This window comes from Rhinolophus sinicus, chromosome 5 (genome assembly GCF_057876585.1).
Source record: "Rhinolophus sinicus isolate RSI-liver-muscle chromosome 5, RSI-T2T, whole genome shotgun sequence".
In the NCBI taxonomy this organism is placed as follows: Eukaryota; Metazoa; Chordata; class Mammalia; order Chiroptera; family Rhinolophidae; genus Rhinolophus; species Rhinolophus sinicus.
In genome coordinates, this window is record NC_142505.1 from 95,847,879 (window position 1) to 95,874,894 (window position 27,016).

Below are 27,016 nucleotides of genomic sequence, written 5' to 3' on the forward strand. Positions count from 1 at the left end.
GTGACACGAGCCAATCTGCTCCCATAACTTTGGAGAAAACAAAATAACGGTATTACATGAGGGAGATAAACACACACTGAATAGCAGCAGTTATGAGTTTCCTTTACACGGCAGGAATATTTTCTTGGCTGTGGGATTTAGAATGTCAACAAGGGAGGCTGGGCATACCAGTTCTGCATGTTTCATGAGTCTGCCAGAATATTCAGAGGTCTGGGCAAGGTAAACTAACTCTCCCAGGTTTGTGCCATTGACTTGGCCCAGTCCGAGTGATGACACCAACATGGAAACTTTATCGAGAGCCTCTTTGATAGTCGGCAATATGGAGCACTGGGTTTTATTTCCCTTTGGACAAAGAGACTGGGGTTAGTATAACACCAGTGAATCCAACATTAATTCTCTGCAGGCCAGAGAGAGGCTGGGCATAAAGGAGGCACGCCAGTTGTGGATATGTAAACATGGAAAGAGAAACTACAATCAATTCTGTAAACGACAGACATCAAATCTTTCTTGGGGTCACTAAAGACCTACATTTTAATATTCAAACAATAGGATGTTTATTGAAATAGATCAATGCTTAAAGGAGAGCTGGTTCCCGTAGAGTTTATTTGTGGTTCTCTGTCCAACAGCCATTAGACAGGGTCCTTGTCTTTAGCAGAGTGGATTCAAATAAATTCTAAGAGAGGAAATAGATTCCATTCTCTCTGTTTACTTTATTACTATTGATTCCTGAATTCCCTCCAATCTCTTTCCTAACTGAGCAGATAATATACAGTTAGTACCAAAGGTAATTATCCAAAATGAATCCAGTTTGCAGCTGGGTGATAAAAAAGAGACAGGACAATGATAGATTAAACACTGACACATTTAAAAAGTATGGCTGATTGTATTAATATATACTAGAGCTTTAATATGCTCACTTTACGGCGAGATATAATTTCCTAGGCTAATTGCAAGTTCATGTGTGTACTTGGACGTATTTTATTTCCACTATTCTATATTTTATAGCATTATTTTATAGTGCAAATACTAAAATAATAAAAACAAAATCATTTCAAAACTGTTTTTTAAAAAGTCCATCTTCTACAAAATGGAACTATTGAGAACAATTTTTTAAAATAGTCAAGAAAGGTTAGAGCATTTGGTTGTCAGAAATGACAATGGTTTTTAAAGCATCAAAGTCAGAAAGGAGAACAAGTCACGTATCATTTTAAAAGTATATAAAACAACTTAAATATCTGGCAATAGCAGAATGGATAAATAAATTTAGTAAATCTACAATGTAGGAGATTATGCATCTTTTTAACGTTATGTTTAAGAAGAAGGTTTAATACGTGGGAAAATGCTTAGTAGGCTATGTGAAAAAAGCATCATATAAAACTATGTGTGTATACACACACAATATAACTACAAATAAGAAAATATATATATATATATATTTGTCGTGCACAGAAAAAACACGAAAGAAACATATAAAAATATTAACAGCAGTTATCTCTGGATGGTGGGTATTGGATGTTCTCTTATTCTATCCTTTTTTTCCAGACTTTCTATAATTAGCACCCATTGTTTTTATATAATGTATACCACAACACAATCACCATAATTACATAAATTATCATTGTAATTACTAAACAAGTACTAGAGAGATGGACACGTGGACAACTTGGGTTGGACAGAAAGTCTGACACATTTGGTTTGCTCAAGGCTCAAAACCACCTGAGAGCACTCACATGCCAGGGGCTTCTTGCTGGCTCCTCTGAAAATGTGCCCATCTGCAAGTAGGGTGAGTTCTCTGCTGTCCTACCAGATGTGTCCAAGTGTCAGACACCCAGGGGTCATCCCACTTTTAAAGAAGGCACATGGTTATTTAAATATGGAAGTACTCTGAAGGACGGCACAGTGGAGCCGTTAAGAGGATGGCCTATGGAGGCCGGCTGCCTGGGTCTGATTCTGGCTTCTCCTCTCACTGCTGAGGAACTCTGGCAAACAACTTCATAGCTCCATGCCCCAGTTTCTTTATAGGACAATGAAGCACCCACCTCAGAGAGATGTTAGGAGGTTAAATGAGTCAATATTTGTAAAACGCTTAGAACAGTAGGACACGTATTAAGTACTTAAAATATGTGTTGAACGAAAGAAAGTTCTGACTTGCACTAATGAGAATAAAGCTACAAATGAAGAAATGGACATGGTCAAAACAGTTGTAAAATATTCGAGCATGTGTAAGGTTTTTGGTAAGCTTATCTGGGGCAGGGGTGTGATTTTCTGTTGAATTTAAGTCAGTACTTGGGATTGTAATGGTTTATACGGTTTTGCTGTACTTGTCAAACATCAATCCATCCATACGTTTCTAGCACATTGATGATAATGCTGAGGTTCATTGGAATGCATACTATATGCCATACTGTTCGTAGCGTTTTGTTTGCTACCCTATACCCTATGTTAGAGTCTAACATAAGACTCGGAACTAAATAGGTGTTCAATCAATGTTTACTGAGTGGGGGAAAAAAGTGCACGAAGTATTTCATCATGGCTGTATCGAATTGTCCAAATACAGGTACATTTCCACAAGGGAAATATTAAGAACTAGAGTTGAAATGTTAAATTTCTCAGATCTAAAATATTTTTACTGTGGAGACAATGAGATGGCAATATCAAAAGAGCAGGGAAACAAGAAAACTAGGTAATCTAAGAAAAATGCCACTCAACACTTCAAGGACCCTTTCCCTAGGGAACCCATAACGAGGAAAGGAACATTGCGAGTTGAGACACCAAGACAGCAATGGCAGCACCAATAAACAGAAATCATGTGTCTCACTGACTCTGTAGGGTGTTTTGTTTTGTTTTGTTTTTTTTCCTACCAGGTAGAGCAGGACAAGAGAATGTCAAAGCAACTGAAATCAAAGGCAATAATTGAAAGAGTAGACTAATGATATAGTAAACTAATGAATAGTAGGCCAATGATACATTTTACTGTAATAAATTTCATTATTGAGTGAGAGAGAAAAAACAAACTATTTTTAGATGTCCATTGTTTTGTATGCATTTCAAAGTTACTCTTCACACATAATTTCTAAAATCATAGTGCAACTTTTAGCATTTTGAAGAGGTCTCGGCTCCAAAGCAACAAAAGAGAAGTGAAATGTCCCATGGTTGTAAAATCTTGATAAGTTCTCAGTGTCACTTTTTTCAAAAGTGGAACTGCTCAAACCACACAGATAATTATAGATGACCAGATTGTAACTGTTTTATTGCTTCTTTTTCCCCATAAATTTTAATTTTGGAAAGTTAAGTGAAAAATGTGGTTTCAATTTCCTACAAATTGCACACAATTTGGTTTTAACAAGAAAATAGAAAGAAAGGGTATGTTCTTTAAAGTGAATTATGAACTAGAGTTTGTTTTCGTTCGCTCAACACCGCAAGAATAATAAAGCACAAAATTTAGAAAAGATGCCTTACAAAATGGAAATCATGAACTGTAGTAAGAAAAGCAGAAAGTAATTTTTTATCTAAACACGGTTTAAGCAATCTAACAGGATAATACAATTGAGCTAGTCTTTCTCCCTCTGGTGAAGCAAGCTAAAGTTAAAAAGGAAAGAAAGAATGCAGGGCAACAGGAGTAGAACCTGACAACCTTAATACTTTGTATAACAGGAAACCTCTTAATAAGAAAAGGCTGTGTACATCCCATCTTACTATCTCCGAAAGTGCCACCAACTACAAAAGAACTATTAAAAACAATTAATATTGAAATCATTGACATGCACACCAAGAAACAGAGCAAAAGACAAGAAAGAGACTTTGAGTGGAAGGAAATCATAGCCATGTGCTGGGTTCTGGCTATCATCTTAGCATTAGATCAATACGCTTTCTCTACTCAAGGCGGTGGTCAACAATCACCAAGCTAAAGACAGGAAACCCACGACGTGCACCGACCACACCAAAACCACCAGCTGGAATGCAAACAATGAAATCAATCAACCTGCTGTTTTTTCCTCCTTTGTGCCAAACTTTGGGTTGAATGTACTCTTTTATTTCTTAAATCAACCATTGCTTTCACCTTATTAGCAATGTAGACTCTACCTATGTGTTGGGCAAAAGAAATTGTTCAGGAAATAAACTATTTCATCAAAATGGTGCATCTCCACGGATCCAATTCTCCAGGGCCCATGTTACTTACTAGGACCACCGTGGCTTCCTCAAATTTCTACTTCCAAAAATGTTTACTGTCAGACATAGTGTGACAACCACAAAGCTCACTTGTAACTTTGTTAGACCAAATGGTAGCATGAGTACCTGATATAATGTCATTCCCCAAGGGTTTGGCTTTTTGTGTGTGTGTGTGTATGGCCAAAATGTAGTATTTGAGAATATTTTTCTCTGTGGGGTCAAAGTTGCAAGAAAAGAGTGCCTCTGACTGTTAGAACATGAAGTTCTGACTTATGAAGGTCCAGCTATAAACTGGGACTTGGCAAACATGAAGCATTACTCATTGACCAATAATCCTATTAGTCAAAACTGCAAACTTCTGGTCAACTGCCTTTTTTACATGTTACGGCACAAAGCTCTAGCTGAGGTTCACCATCCAAAATGTCTTTTGAAGGCATCACAATTAACAAGAGGTGACTTACTCTCCTGAAATATAAAAGCGGACTTTTCCTCTCCAAAAGTCAGTAAGTCTTTGGTGTTGGTGAAAGGCCATTTCCTACCTGCAGCATTCAAGTTATGCAATCCTCAGGCAATGACTTTTCATTGAGCACAGACCTGGCTGACCACAGTTTTCACATGTGTCTCAGTCCCAACTGTTCAACTGATGATATAGTCCGAACAAAAAGATGGTGCACTAAAATGGGAGGATTTCATAGCAAAATGCTCAAAAGCTGCAGTAATATAGCTGGAGGGGAATCCACAGAAGGGCATCTTGAGAGAGAAGCAAATTAGAAGGCTTACTCATAAATCAAGGCTGAAGATGCTTTATTCATTCATTTATTCTTTGTAAAACTCATCCAGAAAAGCCCCCACACCTGTGCCTCCCACTCTCAGCCTTGTTTCCAAATCTATTACATCAGATCAAAAATACCACCCTTACCTGACCCCCAAATATTTGCCTCATTGTTAATCAGTGCCTATTGCTTGCTAAGAAAAAGTACCTGGAGAACTCTGGACAAAGATACGAAACTCTCGTCACTTCAGTGCAACCAATATTTTTTACTCGAAATTGAATTCAAATGAATGTTCAGGTTTATCCATAGCAAGATGAATAAAAGTACCCTAAATACCCTCAACTCTCTCATTGGAGGAGGGAGGAGAGAGATGAGAAGGCAGAGAGGAACAATGGAAATGACGCGGAACAATGGAATTATTGGTATATGGATTCTGGAAAACTGGAAAACATATTCTAACCAAGAGATAAAAATAAAGGGAGATAGATGGGTGGGTAGAGTTTTTCTTATAATATATGATTTTCACATATGAAGACTGCCCATTTTTAAGATGATAGAGCTTAAAACAAGGAAAGAAAACAGGAGACTGGAATTCAAAGGAATCCTACACCCTTAGTCCCATAGGTACAACCCCTCCCCAGGCCCGAGTGCCCTGGACTCCCAGGCTGGGCTGCCCTCCCGCAGCCATTTACCCAGATTTCTACCAGACATTTTATCGCTTTGAGTAGCATCACATGTCAACACAGCCTGCCCTCTCGTCCCGGTTGCTCTGAGCCTCATTCATGTTTCTATCCCGAGTCCTTTGTCCCACACTTGGCACAGAGTTGGCATTGAATAAAAGGCAGAGCATGAAACACAAGAGAACAACAGACTTCCTTCTGCTTAGGAAGCTCGTTTTAGTTTTAAACCCCTCAACCCTTCTCAGGGATAGTTAGCTGAAGGCCTAAAGGTAAGAGAAAGGGACAAGGATTGTGAGATACTTGGTGGACTTGGAATTCTCACAGAATTAAAAAAAACAAAAAAGGCTGAGACTTGTAAGGGACCTAGTACAATGCCTGGCATAAAACAGGTGCACATTTATCAGCTGAGCACACACATATGGTTAAGGAAAGCAGGGGGGGAAGAGAAATGACTTCATGGAAAATGGTTTCCATGGGGGGATGTCGGGAAAATCTCTGTGAAGACTGATGAGGGAGTTGGGGACAGGGTCGACCAGGAGAAGTGAACACTACTACCCAAATAGTCAAACCACAGTTTGGTGAAAGATCATCTAATGATCACCGAACAAGGTGTTCAGATCACCTAACAATCAAAGATTTTAAATGAAGCAGTGTAGATCAAGACAACTGGTGGCTTCCCTGAAGTGTGAAATTAGTGGATTTTTCTTCTAAGGCTCTCCTCCTGAAATTTCTAACCTGGTCAAAATGTTTGTGGTACTTTAACGGCTTAGAAAACTTAGTAGCAAACCTTAATAAGTTTTGGAGTTGACCCAGAGTCCTAACTTACTAAGTGTGTGGTGGCCTCGAGGTGGGTTCACACCATTCAGTCATGGCTGAGTCTCTGAGATCCAAGCCCTCATTCTGGCAGGCTCTTGCCTTTGGCCAAATCTCAACCACAGCTCAACTTTCCCAGCCTCTGGAGACGAAGTGTTTGGGCTGCCTTCTGACCAAGTATGAGATCGTGTGTTTTTTTCTGCGTATGAGATAGGCTCTAGAGCCCTTCCTAGGATAATCAGTCATCTTGACTGGTGACCTCAGGCAGAGGCAGACAAAACTGAGAGATTCCAGATCAATGGATTTGTTTTATAAAAATCACTGAACGCTACTGGGACAAATTCGATTTGGTTTTACTTTTTTTATTTTTTCCCTTTTTTTTTTTATTGAATGACTTACTCATTCTTCGAGTTCCTTTGAATAATTTGCTTGAACTCACTCTTAATTAAAAATAATCTCCTGAAGTATAAACATAATAGAATTCTCTTTTTGTTCACCCATCCATCAACCTATCCATTCAACAACCATTACAGGATTTTTTTACTCTCTGCCAGGCATTGTGCTTAAGGTGATCAAAATGTAAACGCTATCCTTCTATCTGTCTGTCTTTTTATTCCCCAGTAAACACCAATAAAGAAAATCAGGAATGAATGAACTAAGTAATGAAGAGGGCAAGTCCAAACAGGAGAAGTAGAGCAGAGTGAAATTTATGCAAGTGACACAGTTTGAATGCTCATATCAATTAAAAAACTCTGCCACGGATCTCACATGTGGGCACTTACTGGCCACTAATTCCTGTGGGCCTGGGGTTGAGGTACTGGATATAAAAGAGAAAAAAAAGTTGGTGGAATTTTTCTGTAAAAAACATGACTTCTGACTCAGATGCTCAGGAAAGAAGATAAAGTCGGCTCTTCCCAGATACCCTATTGGCCTTCACAGGCTGAGCCAGAGGCTTGTCTCCTCGTGGCCAGACTGGACCAATGCTTTGCCCAGTACCCACCCAGAGGCTGGTGTGGGACAGATTGCAAGGCCACAGACCTGGTCACAGAATTTGAAAGCAGAAAGGGACCTCAGTGGCACCGAGGCCTTTAGAAGGCATGCATCCTATATGCTCTAAGGAGAAGGTGGGATATATGCTGGGTAACCCAGAACAATGATTACAATGCCACCTTACTTGTCTCCCTTTCAGGCTTACTATTGTACTCTCATTTCTGAACATGTGTATAGTCTCCCTTCCACTGTATCCAATAAAATCTCTGAAGTGTCTTTCATTCTAATAGTCACCGAGGAAAGTATGGGATGAAGTGAAATTTGAAGAAATCAGACCCATTAGACTATAATCTCCATGAGGGCAGGGACTGTGCCCATTTTCTACTTGGTATCTCCAGTAACAAACAGAAGGATGATGGTGGATAAATAGGTGTTGAATGAATGAAGGATCAGGGCACTGTGCAGCATTTCACATTTCCCTCTGTGCCTGATCACTAAAGAGGCTGCTCTATGTGCAAGAGCCTGCGGCCTAAAGCCAGTCTGCCTGTACTCACATTCTGGTTCTGCCACCTTCTAGTTGCATGACCATGAGCAAATCCTTAACGCCTCTTTGACTCAGTTTCTTCATGTGTAAAGTGAGGATCGTAATAGCACAGGTTTCTTTTTAAGGTTAAATGTCTAAAAATATATCATAAACTTAAAACAGGGTGTGGCACATGTAAGTACCTTTTCAGTGTTAGCAGCAACAGCCATTGTTATCTATTACGGAGAATCGGGGGATTCATTCAGCCAACAACTTTTTTTGAGCATGTATGCTGGGCCAAGCACAGTACTAGGCACTAGAAATACACTGGTGAACCAAATAGAAGCAGACTATCAGAGAAGCAATTCACAGATTGAGAATGACTTAAGGTCAGTGATAATCAGAACTACCATTTCTTTGAGTCCTTAATGTGTCCCCATTTATAATGTGCTAAATACTTTGCTTGTATTAGCTCTTTGAATCATTACAACAAAGGAGTGAAGGAGATATGTTTATTCCTCCCATTATTCAGATAAGAACAGTGAGGTTTCAGTGGTGAAATGACCTGTCAAAGGCCAGAGAGCAGGGCTCTGCTGGCTCGTTCTCCCTCTTGGGCCATGGACTCATTCACACCCCCTGGGTCCCGTTGTGTTCAGTTCTCTTCCTGTACTAACGGAAGAGAACTAGTACACACGTGGAAAGTCTCAGAGACGGCCACAAGTTTGTTTTTCAATAATCAGCCTGGCTCAGATAAAAAGGAGCACACAACAGAGAAGGATTATTATAGATGAACTATGCTATGACATTTATCTTCATGAATTTGGGACAATGTAAAACAGCCAACGGTTCATTTTGACAATCTGTTTTCCATCAAGGGGGGTGGAATGATGTTTTAAAACAATTCAAATGCACCTGCCATTTAAAAGCATCAACGATTTAAAAATATACATATATGAGCTATTCGACAAATAATCGTAAATTTTTTTGGTTTTTTGTTTTTGTAATTCAGGCATGGCAGTAGCTAAATAATCATTGTTGCAATGAATTGCTTTCCAATTGCTTACCACTTTCCTTTCGTTATAAGAAATTAAAGGGTAGAAGCAAATTATGCGATATACATATTTGAGCTGAGATGACTTGACATCGTTTACTGTATTTGTACTTCCCAAACATTGCCTGCTTATTCCTTTAAAACTAAAATTCCTTTGGCTCCAATCTGACTTAGCATGCTCTCTGCAGTGATACACTTGAAAATCATGACTCAAAAATGTGGAGCTAGAAGGGGCTGAGATAATATGTTGTCACTCCCATATTTATCACCACATTTCCTGAATCATCCAGCTTCATAATGATGATTTCTTTCCATTCTTTGCACTGTTTGGCAAATACATGTTTTGTGAATACCAAAGAACGCTTATAAATACTCTCTTTCCTTTCAGCCAATAAATCTTTAAAATTAAAAGACAAAGTTAAAATGACTTCTGCACTTCACCAACGTCTCCACTAAATGTACCATACATCTCGCAATTTCAATATTCACAGTTTAAGACTCAGTGATGACTTTCAATCTTACTTTGTGGAGCAAGAAGGAGGGGTATGCTTTGCAGTTTATGGAAAGCTATTTTGGGAGTTAGTCTTGATGTTTAGATGTTTTATTCTTTCTGCTTCTCCATCCCTCCCTCTCCATCCACCTTTATTGATACCAGGCACCAGCCTCTTGTTCCCCGGAACTTTTTTTTTTTTTTTTTCCTTTTAGAGTCAGAAATGGAGAGACAAATATTATAGAAACAATTTCGAGGATCTGGAGCAATGACATGGATCAATGCTTATTGAAATTTCAGGAAGCCTGATCTGCTGAGAACATAGTCAGCTGGTATGGCTCATATTTCTAGATAATGATCACACGGAGGCTGGGGGATGGGCCAGGGAAAGGAAGCTTCTGGGCAAATGACAGCAGGGCTGTTAGCGCTGGAGAAAATCCACAGATGCTCAGAAACAAAACCGTGTTCACCTGGGTGAGGCTGTGCAGGCTCAAAGCGCCATCCGTTTTATGTACTGGCCTCCTTCCCTGTGCTATTGCTCTTTAAAGAAACCTTCCTGCACCCGTCATGCCCTACCAGATCACCCTTCTCACTTCTTTTGTAACACACTCTTACCAATCTGATATCATGTGGTTCACTCCTTAACTTCTGCACTGCCTTCCTTATTTTACTAGATTATAAGTGTCTGGAGGGCAAGAAAGTCACCTTTCTGGGTCAGAGAGCCTAGAAGATGCCTGGAACCAACAGGCATAAAACTTTTTGTTGTTGTTGTTAAATTGGAATTTTAATATGATTGCACCCCATCTTCCAAAAAAAAGAAAATAACGTGAGAAAATATATTTTATATTCATAAAATATTCATGAATATTTAAAATCTATACTACTTACAGGATAATCTTAAAGTCTAGAAAGAACCTAGAATTTTTCAACAATGAAATCCAATCTGAAATTTTAAGGAGTTAATGTGATGATGTGGCACCGCTGAGTTGTCATTTAACGTCTTAGAAACTATGGATAAATTTATAAAAGTATGATTTGTCAAGACGAGTTTCAACATTTCAGTCCACTTTAAAGATTTTGCTCAGGAACACTACTACTGCCCCGTCAAAAATTGTCTAGAAATATAAAACAATGCCATGTTGCAGCAAAAGCCAGCATGTTTCATGGTCCAAAGTGGCACAAATATATTGTTTTCAATTTAGTGACTTAAGAAGAAATACAACGGACGCAAGCTTCTTCAGCCAAGACAAGGGTTCCTCCAAAACAGAGAACCCATTCTATCAGATGAAGATCTGTTTGGTCCCCAAACGAGCCACACTGCATCGGAATTGTCATTAGCTGCTAGAAGGCAATGAAGAACTTATAAACCCAGAGCCAATGTGTTATTAAGACCAGACACAGTGGCTTTAAGGCAATATAGATTTCTCAGCTATTTATTTATTTATTATTATTATTGCGGGTCCCACTCTCCCAGCTGCAACAATCCCAACTCTGCAGGGCCCGTGTAACAAGGCGATAGTATCTGAGAAATAATGAGCGAAGGAATGCTGTTCTTTCTTTCTGAGCAATCTCAGGTGCGATCTTATACCGTAAAGGACTGGATCAATACTCCAGCAGCAAGCCGCTCGATACCCCCTGAATTATTGCTTCATTTTTCTTCTTATTATAGATGAGTTGTGTTATTATTTTCCCCAAATCGATATTTTACAACCTTTTTTATCCGTTTCTCCATAAATTTTGTGATTACTTTAAACTGGGAATTCCGGTACACTAAATAAGATGCAGTATCTGAAAGGGATGGAATGTACTGACATGGTTTCTGTTTTTGTTTTTGTTTTACTCTTTAGACACAATGCCTTGTTTAGAGGCACATGATAATCAATAGCCAAAGGAACATTTCGGGGAGAAAAGTTGAACATAACCCTGTGATTGCAAAATAAAAGTGCAAATCCTTTAAAATGTCAGCAGCCCCAAACACCACCAAGCTGAAAAAACACAAAAGGGGCACGATTGATCAGCACTTTGCATCTGAAATTTCATCCCTAATGCTTCTTCTCCCCTCCAGTTAAAGGGCCAATGCAATTCCCTTAAATTGTTTCTCACAAAGGAGATAACTCTATGCACCTTGGAGAGATTTAATTGGCTTCTATAGCTGTCTCCTGCTAAGTGTTTAAAACATCAGCAAATCAAATCATGTAAACCCATACCCTGGTCTGATATCAGTGTACTCCAAGCTTGATTATTTAGATGTTAACATTAGCAGCGCCTGCACTTACGCACAGACATTGGGAAAGGACGCCCTCCGTTGAGTTCCGGGATGACTTGAGTTAACTCTGTGCTTCCTATGAAATAATGTGTGTTATTTGGCAGGGAATGCTCAGTGGGAACTAAATAATCATTATAGTGCAGCCAGTGGTGATTACATGGTAATTCACATTAACTTCATAATAAGCACTGTATTTTTCACTATATCCATCTGAGAACGAGGCAGAATCATAGTCTTTCATTTCTTTTTAATGCCACCCAAAATAAAAATAAAGTAAAATCATTTTAAGGGCAGGAGGACAAGGAATGTAACCCTGGTGAGTTAAGCTACAGATTCCATTAAAGAAATACTTAAATCCATTAAGTCTAATTAGACATGACATCCCAGAATTCACAAACAGTAGTTGTAATAGACTCATTAAAAAATTTTGGTGGCTTCTTTCGAAAATGGAAGAATATTATATTATAGGCTGTTATATTACATTAAGGTTTTATAATTTTACGTGGGCTCTTCTCTTTTTATGTAAAAGCCTACGAAACTTTATAAGAATAGTTCTGCTTAAATCAATGAGTCTTAAACAACAATGTGCTTCTTATAACACGTACTTAATATTGCAATAAACTACACTGAATGGTATAGAATAAAACGGGAAGCACTTCATTCTGATTGGCTGAAAGGTATCAGGATATAGGGACTCAATTCCTTACAGCATCGCAGCGCACAATTTATACTCAAATCTCCATTTACATACATATTATTTAATTTGGGCAATTATGAAGTCCTGAAACTGCTTTTCCGTTACAACCTGGACTCTTAGAAGGAGTCACATCATGAATGCATCATATATAAGTATATGAAAAAGTATTCCGAGGAGAAAAAAGCAGTGGGAACAACTTTAATTGAATACTTATATTAGCAGATAAATTAGGTCTGTTTTTAAATGAGCTACCCTTAATTAGTTGCTGTTAGGGAAGTGGAACTAACATATTTTACTTTTCACTTTACTCATTACATTTAGCAGCAGTGGACAACTGGCCCTTTTTGCTTTTCACCAACAATTGAGTTCCCTTTTAGGAAAGTCTGAAAAAACAATCGCTTTTACTTGAATTCAAATATAAGCTGCAAATAAGGCTTAAAGCAGAAGCCCCTCATAAGATCTGGATTTTTTTAAATGAATTGAGATATGCCATTGATACAGCGTTACCTCTGCACCCGTAACTGCAGGACAGGCCTGACAACAGTCACGCACTCATTCATCGTCAGCCAGTCAGGCAGCAAACACCTCACTGTACCATGTACACAACAGGATCTTTCTCAGGCATTTTTCGTCTTGTCCCTGATTACCGTCATCTTGCAACTATTTTTCTCTCATTGACCCTGATGACAACGATTTTGCTTCCAAATTCACTAAGCGGAAGGTTACCAAATACCGCCAAGCCTATCACATCTTATCTCCGCAAGGACCTCCAGGGAACTGAGATTTAACGGCAGAATGGAGGGTCTGCAGATGCCCTGTAACTGAGCAGGAATATCCTCCTAAGTCCGCCCAGTGCCTGACATGAGAGTGTGGCAGGGGACAGCAGATTAAGGAGGATCCGCCAAATCCCTCTCTTCTCTGGACCTTGGGAAAATGGCCCTCCAGTGGAGAAGAGGCCTCCCAGCAGCTTGCTGGTGTCTGACAGATGTCCTGCTCTTGTGCTGAGCTTTGACAAAAAGAGAGGATGAATGAAATGCCCTTAAATTGCATGACTCCTCTTCACTAGTAGTGAAAATGGCACCTGGTTTTTCTGTGGGACTTTGATTTGCTCAGAAGTGAAGAAAAGCTCCTTCTTTCGTCAACAGAAAAATGTGAACAGATCAGAACAATAACGTCCATGACACATGTTTTTTTTTTTTTTAATAGATCAAATATTGGAGGTCCAAGGAATCAAACCTTCTCTACTATCTCACCCTTTCCCTGAGAATCTGCTCAAAGATTGATGACCTTAAAGCCTTAAAAAATTCAAGAAGAGCCTGCCAAATGACCGTGGTGATGTTGGGTGAACGATTTTCACATACATGCAAAAATGTGATGTCTTTATATATTTGTATATTTGGGAGTCCACTGACAAAATAATTAGTAAATCCATTTACATATGATTTGTTCTGGTTCTGTATACAAATATGTAGGTTTGAGAAAGGCTCTGTCTTCCTTATCTGAGCCTCAGTTGCCTCCTCTACAAAATGGGAAGATAGGCCCAGGCTACCTCTGAGGGCCTTTTCATCTCTAAAATTTAGACTTTCAAGAGTCTGTTCTCTTGAATCCTTTTTTAAATGAGATCTACCAATAATTGAGCACATACTGTATGCCACACACTGAGCTAAGCTTTTCACATGCATTACCTAATGGAATCCTTACAGCAATCTTATGTGATATTATCATACCCACTGTACAGATGGGGAAACGGAGTCTCAGATTGGTGAAAAAAGGAGCTAAAAATTGATTGAGCCAGGATTCAAATTGGGGTCTGTATTGACTCCAGAGATCTAGCTCCATACAGTTTTTTTTTTTTTTTTTAAGTAACTAATGAGTCTACAAGAATATACACAGTGTGGTGATAAGCCCTCGGCTGACAGACAGAAGAAAAGGACTCTGGTATAAAGATCTACCACCAGCTGAGTGACGTTAGCCAAGATCTTAAACTCCGGAAGTCTCCTTTTCATCATCTGCAAAGACGTCAACAACTTGGGTAACTAGTTTATCTTTAAGGTTCACATTGCAAAAATTTATGGCTAAAGTTTTTCATTGTTCCTTCACACTCTCTTTCATCTATTGGTTTGATTCATGTTTATTGTGTTGCCGCTCTGTGCTATGCACTGTCCCAGGCACTGAGGAAAGAGTGGTGAACAAATCAACAGGACTCACCGTACAGCTTCTATATTCTAGTGAGAGACACAGATGATAGACAAGGAAACAAGGAAGTGATCCAGATCACGTCATCTGGTGGTAAGGGCTGTGAGTAAAAGTGCTACATGCAATCCAAGAATCAGTGTGAGAGAGACGGCCTAGGATTCTGGAAGCCTCCAATCTGATGAGTGAATTACGCCCACAGAAAACTAGGGGGAAACAATGGGGTAAGAGCAGTACAAGTCCATTTTGTAGATTACAAATATGAGATACTGTAAAGTATTATCAATTATTTGCAGTACTGTAGATTTGATATCAGACCCGTCACTAAGTGACCCAAATAACTTGAAATGAACCACTCCACTTCTCTCTGAACCTCATCTTTCACATTTGAAAATGGGGCTAAAAATAGTTGTCCTTCCTACCTTACAGATTAACGACAACCTAAAGAAATGGAAAGACTTGGTCAGCTGCATTTAAGTCAATTTACTTAATTGCACAGATATAAGACAAAGACAAGACAGGCGGTGGCTCAATAGCCAAGCCTGTCCTTTGGCCCCTGACATGTAACATTCTGACAAGTCACACTTGTTTAGCTTTGTTGCTAATCATTTTATTAGGCAAAATTTCCAAACCTTTCGATTGTCCTCCTACTCCTTCTGAGCTAACCAGTGCAAATGTTTCATTTTCCTAGACTTGCAGAAACTGGAGAAGTACACGTCCTACCAGCTTGCTCACAACAAATTCTCCAGAGACAATTTCCTCCACCCAAACCTCCCAGTAACCTCAAATAGTCAGCCTGGCCTCAGTGAATATTTAAAAAAATGTTGAACACTAAAAGGAAACAATGCACATGGCTAGAATGACTGAGAAGGCAGTGCAGATATTCTGTGCAGATACTGAAATGTGAATACATTTTTGACATTAAACAAAGACTTAAATTAACTCCATACTAACTGGGAGTGGGACCTCCTGACGTGAAACACAAGGCTGACCCAGGTGGCTCTCCCCAGCAGGTCAGGCCTTCCACCCATCATGTATAGAATTGAACCACACAGTTGATGTTAACAGAAAAAAGAGGAACAATTACATTTTAAGCTGAAGCACAAGGGGAAGTCTGTTCTTCTGTTGTTTCTGCCCACGATTTAGGGAGTCCCAGCTTCTTTCTAACCTCTCACCATTGAGAGAGAGGCTTGGCAGAAATTCTCCAATCTGACATTAATGAGATGGTTTCCACGCACACATTCAGTGCCCTGCATACTATGAGGCTCACTTAAGAGGATGAGCGTACTTTTGTTTAAGTCAAAAATACTATTTGGTACAGTATTCAATTCATACCAAGGATTGTATATGGTGTAAGACCCACCAATAGGAAAGAAATATCAATGTGCTGAAATACATGGAAGGAATATCCATCTCAAAAAGGTAGTTCCCTTGTTATATATTTGAATAATTTTAAAGTCTCATGTTTATGACAAAGTGCTTTCCTAATTACCTTATTTTAAACTAAGCATTAGTTGGGGCACAAAACAATCATGATTGATGGTAGTTTGGGGATGCTGACAGAGGTCAGCTGAAGAAGTTAGTCAAAACAAAAAAGAACAGAGAATTAATATATATGTGATTTTTTCCTAGGAGATTGGCTTCTCACCATTACAAACATTCCTCAAAATAAGCCATTTAAAGATCAGTTTTTAAAACATTGCTGAAACTGGTTATTTTTGGAGATTTAAATATAGCAAATGATTACTTATGGCTTAGGATAAAATTTCCAGTGAAAGCATCATGCATAAATTCAAAAAGAGCCATATCTCAAAAAACTAGATAGAAGATAATATGATGGGATTACAACATGCTGATGGTAAACATGGGTGTAAAGAGTGTGAATAACAGGGTGAACCCTAAAAGTGGAAGAAGTCATACAGTTGACCTTTGAACAATGTGGGAGTTAGGGGCCCTGATCCCCTGTGCGGTTTAAAATCTGACTGTGACTTAAGTTGGCCCTAATATATGTGGGTTCCCAACTGTGGATCAAAAATACAGGTGACTCTTCAACAACATGGATATGAGCTGCTCAGGTCCACTGATCACTGGAATCTACATATAAGTGGACCCTTGAAGTCAAACCCGCGTTGTTCAAGGGTAAATATTGTAAATTATGTGTGTGATTTTTAAATATGTGTAACTAAATTAATATGTGAAATATTATAAGTAGACATTTGATAATTCATTAGTATCTCTAAATATGAATGCGGTTAACTTGGCCCTAAAACATACAAACTTCATTAGGAAAATGTAGAACACCTTCTACTCAAGATCTGGCACATATGACGTTAAAAGTTCTACGAAAGAAAAGATGTGGCTATCCAATGATAGGGGAAAGATTGAGTAAATTATGTAGGATGCAGCCATAAAATAAACTATTATATAACCACCAAAATGCATTTAGGAAGAATTCGAACTAACAGATGAAATGTTTATTTTACCATTTAAATTCCAAAACAGGATACAACATTACATAAACATATGATGATTCACTCTGATTAAAAGGCATGACAGTAGACACACACAAAAAATGTAAAGAAATGCTAAAAATATTAGCAGTGATTATCTTGAGAGTTGGGATAATGGATCTGTTCAGACTTCCCTGTGTTTTTTAATTTTCTACATGAGTATGCAGTATATTCATAGGACATGGTTTGGTTAAAATAGGTAAGTTTCCAGTTGCTGTCAGACCTGACATGTTCTAGAAATACCCACACTCTTCCAGCACCAACACTCTAATTTGAGGGGGTCACCTAATTCCAAAAATGAATAAACTAAAGTAGCACCCCAAGAAGTTTACCACAGTGCAGGCTGGTACCCCTGAACCAGTGTCCAAACCCTGGCTCCTCCATTTAACTATATAACCACGAAGGAGTCATTTCACCTTCCTCAGTTTTCTTGTCATTCAGATGGGTTAATAATAAAGCCAGCCTTACGTAGATTCTCAGGGGAAACATATTGTACATCTCCATAATGCAAAGAGGAAGAAAACAGAGAGAAGATAGTGGGGGGAAAAAAAGTGTGGAACAAGAGGGAAGAGCAGGATAAGTCAAGAAAGATAAAAGAAGGATGAAAATCCACAGAAGTGGAAAACCAGTAGACAGAGGAAACAAAAGAGGAGCTGAGAACTCTGGGAAACGCTGCTAACCTGGGGAGGCGGGGCGCAGGGAAGGACCTAACTTTACCTATCTGTTATTATAACTTTGGACTTGATTAAGTTTCAGATCTGTTAAGCATTCTGAATGAGTTCCCTTTATTGTTATGGAAAGTACAGTACTGCTTCCTATAGTGGGGGGAAATTTACGGAATTTATTGACCACCCCCCCACCCCCCCCCAGAGGTAGTTCATGTTGAAAACAAACATCTCTACGCTGTAGCTGAATGTACGTTTGGGAGCTGATCTCAACCTCTGAAATATCAGGCCCTCGGAGCTATGTAGACTCAGGGGCACTCCTCCCCTGTGCAGTCTAAAATCTCAGTGTAACTGAGCTGGGCATGGCTGATGAATCCCAACCAATGTGGCCACCCAAGAATGTGGATATAGGTTTTTTAGGAAAGAGACAAGAACCCAAATTCAAGGTATCTATCCTTTAACAAGAAAATAAGGATGTATCTCATTATAAGATTCGGCTGAGGTGTAAAATGATTATCGAAGACTGAAAGTGTTTTACATTCATTGCACTCTGATGTTTATGATATACTGTTAAGGGGGAAAACAAATTAAAATTATGTAAGGTATCACCCCATTTTGGTAATGAGGTAGATATATGCATAGGAAAAAGATAAGATATATGCCATTAAAAATAATATGAACAGCGAATAGTTATTGAGTGTTTATGTTTAAAGAACTGGTAGAAATGTAGGCAATTGTACTATTATTTTAATTTCTAGCGATGCTTTCTAACTTATGTGAAGTCAATATGTACCACTTTGCAATAAAGAAAGAAAAACAAGTTTTAATGCTCTAGTGGGCGCCATATCACTTAGTTAACAATGAACAAAAAGCCTAGCATCCATACCACTGCAAACATGGACAAATAAAACAGAAAACAATCCTCCATCAAACATTTGGAATAAATCTTAGGAAAGGAGAAAAAGAAAGAAATTTAGTTTAGGCTCTCTCCCACCCACCCCCCAACCCCTAACCCACGATCCCTAGGATATTAAAGAAAGTTTCAACATATGCAGTTTAAAAACTGAAGGGTTAATTTATCATGATGCTGGGTAAAAAAAACAAAAACAAAAGCCTTGAAAACCTCCAAATAGTTTATTGGCTTAGAAAACCAAATCATGTTATATCATACTAAACAGATTAGCGGTTCAAGACTTTATAGTATTGCATTACATTGGCAAGAATACATATAAAGCTCAATTTCTACCTTTATTGTTAATAGCTTTCTAATCCCTGACCAGAAATTTATAGTTTAGAAATGGCAACACATCTTAAAGATTAAAGCCATGTGACAAATAGTTCATGTCCCTTAATAACCAAATCACATGCCTTAGATTGGGGAAGCTTATCTGCCTTTCCTTCTATACAGTTTCATTGGTAGGAAATACTTTATATCCCTATTACATGAATGATGAATGGGACCGTTGGTTATGGTCTGTTATTTGCTTGGCTGTAGTCAATATGTTTTCTTTGGACAGGGATTTCTGTGATTTATCTCTCTCCCGGCCTTATCACTTATTAACTCTGGGCAGACAGGAAAAAGCTAAGGTTGTATATAAGGCCTAGTGGCCATTTAGACCTCTAATGTCAGTGAAAATATCCCTTTTAATGATCCTGTTACACTAGCTACTCAAGTTTTGATTACACTCCACTCCAAATAGGAAATAAAGGTCATATTTCTTGGAAAGTATGTACATAAAATATGCAAAATAATATGCTTCCTTCAGACCAGCTTTTTTCTTTGCAGAAACGGCTTTCATTTTACAGATGTCACAGGAGCACAATGGGTACTTTTAGTGATTTTTATTGCTGTTGTCCCCGTTATGGCACCAACAGTGTTTAACTTTACAAATGCCAGTGGGTTCAGGATTACCAAGCCCATCAACATATATCAGATCAAGAGCAATCATATTTTGTGAAGAAATTCTCTTCAGTGGAGGAGAGGCTTGGGACCTACCCTTTGGATCACAAAAGCAACAAGAATAAACATTCCCTCTGCCTTGAATTCTTTTCTTTGTGTATATATGGCTCATTTGGAATAATATTCAAGACGTGTGAACAGGAGAAGCCTGTTAATTTTCCTTTCTTCTTGGGTCTTTTCCAATTAGGACGCAGCTAAGGCAGAACTGCTAGTCAAATGTTCATTACACAGCCCTCTTTCAGCTGAATCCTGAGTGAAAACAATTTGATATATATATATCCCACACATTCTTGCCTTCTTGTCCCCAATTCCTCCTGAGTTTGCTTAGGCCCATGTTTATAACAACATATGTGTAGACCGTTACCCTTTGCAAACATTTTCATGCCCATTCTTTCATTAATACAAGACCCTTGGGATGCCCGGAAGAGAAATGGCTCCACCATCCATTCAACTGAAAACCTAACCCCACTGTCTCCCTCACCACCAAATCCAACTCATCTCTAGCTTCTGTCCATTCTTCCTTTTAAATACCTCTTGAGTCCTCTTACTTTATTCCATCTCTGCCCAAGTCAAATTCTTCTTCCCACACGACTACAATGGCATCCTAACAGGTCTGCCAACACCATTCTAGTTTCTTATGCTCCATGCAGCCAGTTTTTTTGTTGTTGTTCTTTTGTGTTTTTTCCAAAATGAAAATCTGGTCATGTCCACTTATCATTCCTGACACTTTAAGGACTGCCCATTGCTCTTAAGATGACAACTAAACCCTACCCATGGCTTACAAGGCTTTGCATAGGCTTATCCCTACCCACTTCTCCAGGCTTCTCCCTCATCATTCTCCTCTCTCGAGTTTTCAGCTGTCTTGAAATTTTTACAGCTTTCCAGGATGCCACATTTCCTCCCATTCAATGCCTTCTTATATGATTCTCTCTGCTGGAACAATCATTGTCTTTCCCCAAACCCACCCTACCACGACCTTTCTGTAATGGCCAGAATGGCTTTTCAATCACCCTTCTAACCTCAGCTCATGGATATTTACCTGAGGAAAAAAATATCTCTAACTGACCAGTCGGGGTTCCTTTGTCATATACTTGTCTGAAACTCTGTTTCTGTTTGTTTTTTTGTTTTGTTTTTTTCTGGGCAATTACCAGGTTTGAAATAAATTTATGAACATCCATGTTCCCTCTTAGATTCTAAGAACAAGGCCTGTGTCTGGTTTTGTTTGCCACTGATTTAGAACATTGCCTAGAACTGGTTTATAACGCTGCCTAGAATACAACAGGCAATCCACAAATATCTGTGAGAGAAGGGAATGAAGTGACAAAAGAAAGTAGTAAAACAGAATTAGAGCTCAGGGTTTGTTTTGTTTTGTTTTGTTTTCATCTGTACTCTAATACCTAGAAAAAAACAATTTCTTTAATCAGATGAAAGCTGGTACAGACATAATGCCTATAAAAATGTGCTCTAATGACCAAGTCTTTGGATTTTTCAAGAGAAACATTCCCATTGTCTGCCTCTCTCTTTTTGAATTTACTTTTAGAGAGCACTCATACTATATTAAACACTGTCACGAGCGCATTATACATACTGACCTATTTACTCCTCAGATGCAGGTACTGTGAAAATATCCTCATCTCACTGATGAAAAAACTAAAGAGTACTTATAATATAGAGCCAACCCCATTTTTTCTTTAACAGCAACTCCAACTACTGTGTTCTCTATATGTAAAACTTCAAGTGAAAGGGATAGATTCTTAATTAACAGCTCTTATTTACATTCCGTGTCATCTAGAGTACAAAAATCAATGAGGACCCATTGATCCTGGGCAATATGTCAATCAGTTATTAGAGAACACCTACTGCTAGTAAGATACTGAGTCAAGGTGCTTCAACACAGTGTGCAAAGCGGTGTAAGATCAGGGAAGGGTAGCTCTTTCTTCATGGAGCTGGTGGACTTTTTGTGATGTCTCTAAGAACAGAACGAGCGAGCTAAGGGCATAAGCGAGTGAATGATGAATAAGTGGCCTAAGCACAGGTGACAGAAATGATCCAAGAACAGAGACTCTTCCAGTCAATCAAGATGAGCCACAGAGAATATCAAAGTCACCTAGTCCAATTGGCTCATTTTACAATGAAGAAACTGGAGTCCAGAGCAAGTAAGCAACGTGCCCTCTGTCTCACAGCCAGTAAGTAGCAGAGCTGGGGGTGGAACACAGACCTCCTTGTTCTCAGCCCAGTGCTCTGTCCACTACACTACAGGGGCCAGAGAACACTTCAGAGGGGAAATAGAGTTTGAACTGGATCTTATAGGAGGAATTACCATGTCCACCGTTGCTAAATATGGAGTGAGCTTGAGGCACAGTGAGGAGACGGGTTTGAATGGAGCTGAGAAAGCACTGGGCCCAGAGCACAGTGAGCTGTGAACGCCACACCTTGGGGTTTGGGCCCCACCTGACAAACAGTGAGCAAATAGGGAAAGTTTCTCAGCAGGGTCATGTTGGGAAAGTGGCTTTTCGGAAGCTTAATCTGGCAGTGAATTAGTGTAAGAAGGGCTAAAGAACTTGAGATTCATTAGGTGCAAACGCTCCACTTCTCCCCTAAAAGTGATGACTGTTTATCCCTAGTTGTGGCAGCCTTCATTCATGGAGGAGGTTTCTAAGAATTAGAACCAGAGCTTTCTGGCCTGAAACCCCCTGAACCTGGAGTTGAAGCTGATTATAACCTAAACATCTTTGGAGAGGGCTGCGGATAGGCTGTACCCAGGTTGCTACGGCCTCCAGAGGCGTGGTTACAGTTTGGGATGGAAACAAGAGAACAGGCATGCGTTCTTCCTGAAAAATCAACCCCAGAGAACTTTCTAAATCAGGGCTGTTGTATTATAATATTTGTTATTTGAAGCCACTCCTGAGAAAACATTTGTTATATCAAAATTCTTATATTCACATTTATAAATGCTTTATAATGCTTTGCTCTTTTTAATTATGGTGGATTGGTGTTGCTTGTTTCTTTAATTTACTGATGCCTACAGTTTTGTTACTAAAATTCCTAAAGGACATTTCTTAGAGCTCTAGGGAAATGCTGGAGAAGATAAACACTATTATGTAAAATATTTACACCATGGTAGGGACTCAGCAACAAATGAATGAATAATAAAAGTGGCCCTCAGTAGTTAATGCAAACTACCAATATCTAGCTAGGTGCTCATGGTGGCTCATGTTAGATGCTTTACATACATTTCCCTGTTATTAAATGAACTCTGGCAAGATATTATTCCCCCGTCAAGATGGGGCAACTGTGGTTCAGAGTCATCATTAAATGTCCCAAAAATAATCTCTCTAGCAAGTGGTAGGGCTGAGAGTTTGATTTACCTCCATCATCTCTTGACCACAAGAACTCAATCACTGTGCTACCCTGTCCCCTTGGAAATGAGGGAGGAAACAATAGGGGTGAGGGGAAAGTGGGGAAAGGAAGGAGGAAGATGGGAGGGAGAGGGAAAAGGAAGAGCACAAGAGGAATGGGGAGAAAAAGGAAAACTTGAAAGGTGTGGTACATGTCATCAAGTTTCACAGCATATTCAGCTGAAATGGCCCCTTCTATATGCGAAGCTATTTTGGGCCTGAGGTACAAACAGGAAGCATTTCCAGGAAGAATTTTTTTCAAAGTTAATTCTGAGACTAATATACAGGATTTTGGTATAGTCCTTGTATAGGGACAGGACGTTTGGTGAACAATGTTTAGAGCGGGAGGACCTGGAAGTTGAAATGATCTGCCACGTGACCTAACCCAACATCTGAGCTGTGAGATGTTCATCCACGGGGGCATTTACCAACTTTTCGGGGAGTAGGCAGTGTACACCTCTCCTAGACTGGGGTAGACCTAAACTGGGCAAACAACATCTTGGTGGCCCAATTTGTCCATGGTATTTTCCCTAACGTTAGCAGCCTCTCCAATGGAAAAACTGTATTTGGATTTGGCCACGTATCGGGAAAACCAATTCTAAGAACTTTGAAGACGCAGCTAAAGGCTCCTAAGAGTCTTTTATCAGCTCCTAAGGTTACTTAAAACTTAGCAGGCGAGATTACACTTCTAAAAGATCCAAGTGATTTGAAGATGTAACAGTTGCAGGAAAGTAAGCTGTGAGAAAAACAATGGTATTGGGGAGACCACCCCGCTCCATGGCAATGGAGGTTCATGGTGGGTTTACTATTGGACTGGCTGACCAGACACATGATTAGAGGGCTTTGAAAACAGTTCTGTCTTTGGAAAAGGTTTATATTTCCTTCCATTAGAAAATATTATTTAAAATGTAAAGTCAGCCTTTCCCAACATTCACATAAGAATAACTGGTCACAATAAATAAGATTTGGGAAGTATTATTGAGCTTTTTGTTCTGATCACATTGGGATTCACTCTGCTCCTTCCCTCTGGTTGGGCAAACTCAAGAGACCTGCACATCTGGCAGCTAAGAATTCCTCAGTTGGCCCTTGTCTGAAGAACTGAGGACGGAGAGCTGCACCCACAGTCTTCACAAGTGGAGCCAGCTTGCAGGCAATCTGTGTTTAGTCAAATACTTTCCTCCCCACCCCCCAAAAGTCTGCCTTTATTTGCATAGATTAAGTCATGCTGTTCCTGTCTCAGTTATTTTTTCTTTTTTTTAAACCATTATGGATTTTTATCCACATACACACACCCAAACTTACACACACTCAGAAAGCAGCAACAGTGCCTTAGTTTGGGGTATTTTTCAGTCTTAGGAGATTTCCTTTTTTTATAGGAAAAAATTCCAAGTGACATTCCATTAAGAAACAGGAGGACTGGCGCCCCATCCAGAAAAGCAAGCCTCACATCTTGAAACGCTGAGGACGTTGAAGAAAATGAAGTGTGAGCTTCTGTGGGCAGATAGAGGAGGAGGGCTGCACATTTGCAAGGACCTGCGCAGTTGTTCAGGTATAAAGAACAGAGAGGTTTTACGACGCATCTATGCCTTCGCTCGTAAATGGTGACAAGCAGAGAGGTAAACTGAGTAAGTGGCAGGAGCTGGCAGCAGCCACCATACACAAATGACCTTGGTAGGGGTCGCTAATGCTAGTGATCAAGAGGCCCATGTGCAGCTCACCAATGAACAGAGATTTCCTTTAGTCGGAACTGATGTGATGTCACAGTGACCTTACTGTTAACAGCCAACTACATCAGTGGGGACGTTTGGGTGGCAATTTCTTCAATTTTTTCCTTTTCCAACACGGGGAGAGGTTAGACTCCCTCCTAGAATACTTAAAAAAAAAACGCTAAGTCTTCTTGTCTATTGCCCACAGTTCAAGGCAAGATCAGCAAAAGCACTTTTTCGTACTTCAAATTTCCTGTACACTTACACTTGTGCAGACACACTGAGGATTCTCGCTCTCTCTCCTTACGCTGCTAGAATTGCAAATCTGCCACTTTTACCTTTGATCTTAATTCCCCTATGATACGGGTTTTCCAAGATGTGATTTCTTAAATTGACGGCAATTTTTTTTTTAATGGTTAAAAAAATTCCAAATAATGATGGGTCCCTAGCTATTTTCTTTTGAGAAGTTAAGTAATTTAATGGGGATGACTTTTTTTTTTTTTTTTTTAACTTTTATGGCCAGGTGGCTCAAGGGGATATTTTGTTGAACACTGATTAAAAATAATTTCTTCTAAATGAGACCTGACCACAAAAATGGAACCATTAATGGCAGGGACGTTGTCACCAAAGCGGAATCATGCCTGATTGCCTCTCGTACCTCCCACCACACAACGTTTTCTTCTTCTTCTTTTTCTTCTCCTTTTCTTGTTCTTAATAGCAGAGTAAATAAGCAGCCAGCGAGCCTAAATGTTTTCGGCCAAAACCAGAGTCCAAACTCCTCAGAGAAAACATTTGGCCTCTGTGGTTTTGTAATATGTTCCAGAACACCGAGTTCAGCGAGGAACATTGTGAAAAACTCCCATCCATCGGAATGATGATGGGGAATGTTACAGTATCAGAAGTTTCAACTGGTCCTTTTCCTGCAGGCCCATAATGAGGCTTGTAAAAAAAAAAAAAAAAAAAGTGCTATGTGGAAGTTCTCATGGGAAAAATGAATGGCAAGAAATCCTAGCTTTAAAAGAAACAGCTAATCTGCTAGTTTGATTGTTCTTCAAAACTTATGCTGAACCAATGAGCCTAATTAAAAACACTTGGCCTACTTCTATAAAGCATCATAGCTTTCTCTATGCTTCGTTTGTATACACCACAAAACTCCAGATAGACTATTATTTTTTTCGAGTGCTTACTAACAAAGTGCTGACTTTGTTGGGATGGCTGAGCTAATTTCTTGAACTCAGTGTGAAACCTTAGCTAAACAAAATTGTGGTAATTTTCCTTAATTTGTAAAAGTGATTGGAGTGCAAACAAAATTTTCCTCTTGGGTCAATCCTATAATTTTCAATTAACTAAAACTAATCGTCAGGCAGGCACCAAACCTGTATTTTGTTTAAAGGGCTGGGAGGCATTTCCAAGGGTCAGGATGCATTAATTGTTTTTATAATTTTGAGAGAGAGAGAGAGAGAGAGACTAAGAAGCATGGTTGGTTTTGTTTCTAGTATTAAAGTACAAAAGGAAAAGATGCTTTGAGGTAAAATGTCACAGCAAAATAAAACGTGTCCATTTACCTGTATGGTTATAATTAGGACGTGTTAACAGAGTTCTCTCCACTGTACTGGGTCTTTACTGAATGAAGAGAGAAACATGGGCCCAGTTCCTGGAGACAGCAACATAAGGATGACAGCTACTGAGCAGAAGGTCTAGAATGCCCGGGTCCCAGGGTGGTCCCTGGACCAGCACCACCAGCCTCACCTAGGAGCCTGTTAGAAATGCAGTCTCAGGTCCCACCCAGAGTTACTGAATCAGAATCTGAATTGTAAACAGGTCCCTGAATGTGCAGTTTGCACATGAGGATCTGAGGATCTTTGAAAGTACACACTGGGCACTCAGACCTTGCACTGGATGTATTTCCACAGAGAACCTGTCTGGTTCTCTCCATTGATGAAAGGGAATTCACATTCACCCTGTAACCCTAGCTTCTTACCGCAAGGCAGGTCCACGTGCCAACTGCAGCTTACAGAAGAAAAAAGCACCAACCCGGAATTAAATATGGAAACTACCAATTGTCTCTAATACAAACACTATGACCAGGCTGGAAGAAAGAGGTACTGTTCATGAAAGCTCATCCCTCTCC

At 39.4% G+C, this 27,016-nt stretch overlaps 1 protein-coding gene across 8 annotated transcripts in view; it reads right to left on the minus strand.

Moving 5' to 3' along the window:
* EBF1 (EBF transcription factor 1) overlaps positions 1-27,016 on the minus strand; it is a 375,520-nt gene that overhangs the window by 49,575 nt on the left and 298,929 nt on the right. The gene's annotated exons all lie outside the window — the stretch shown is intronic.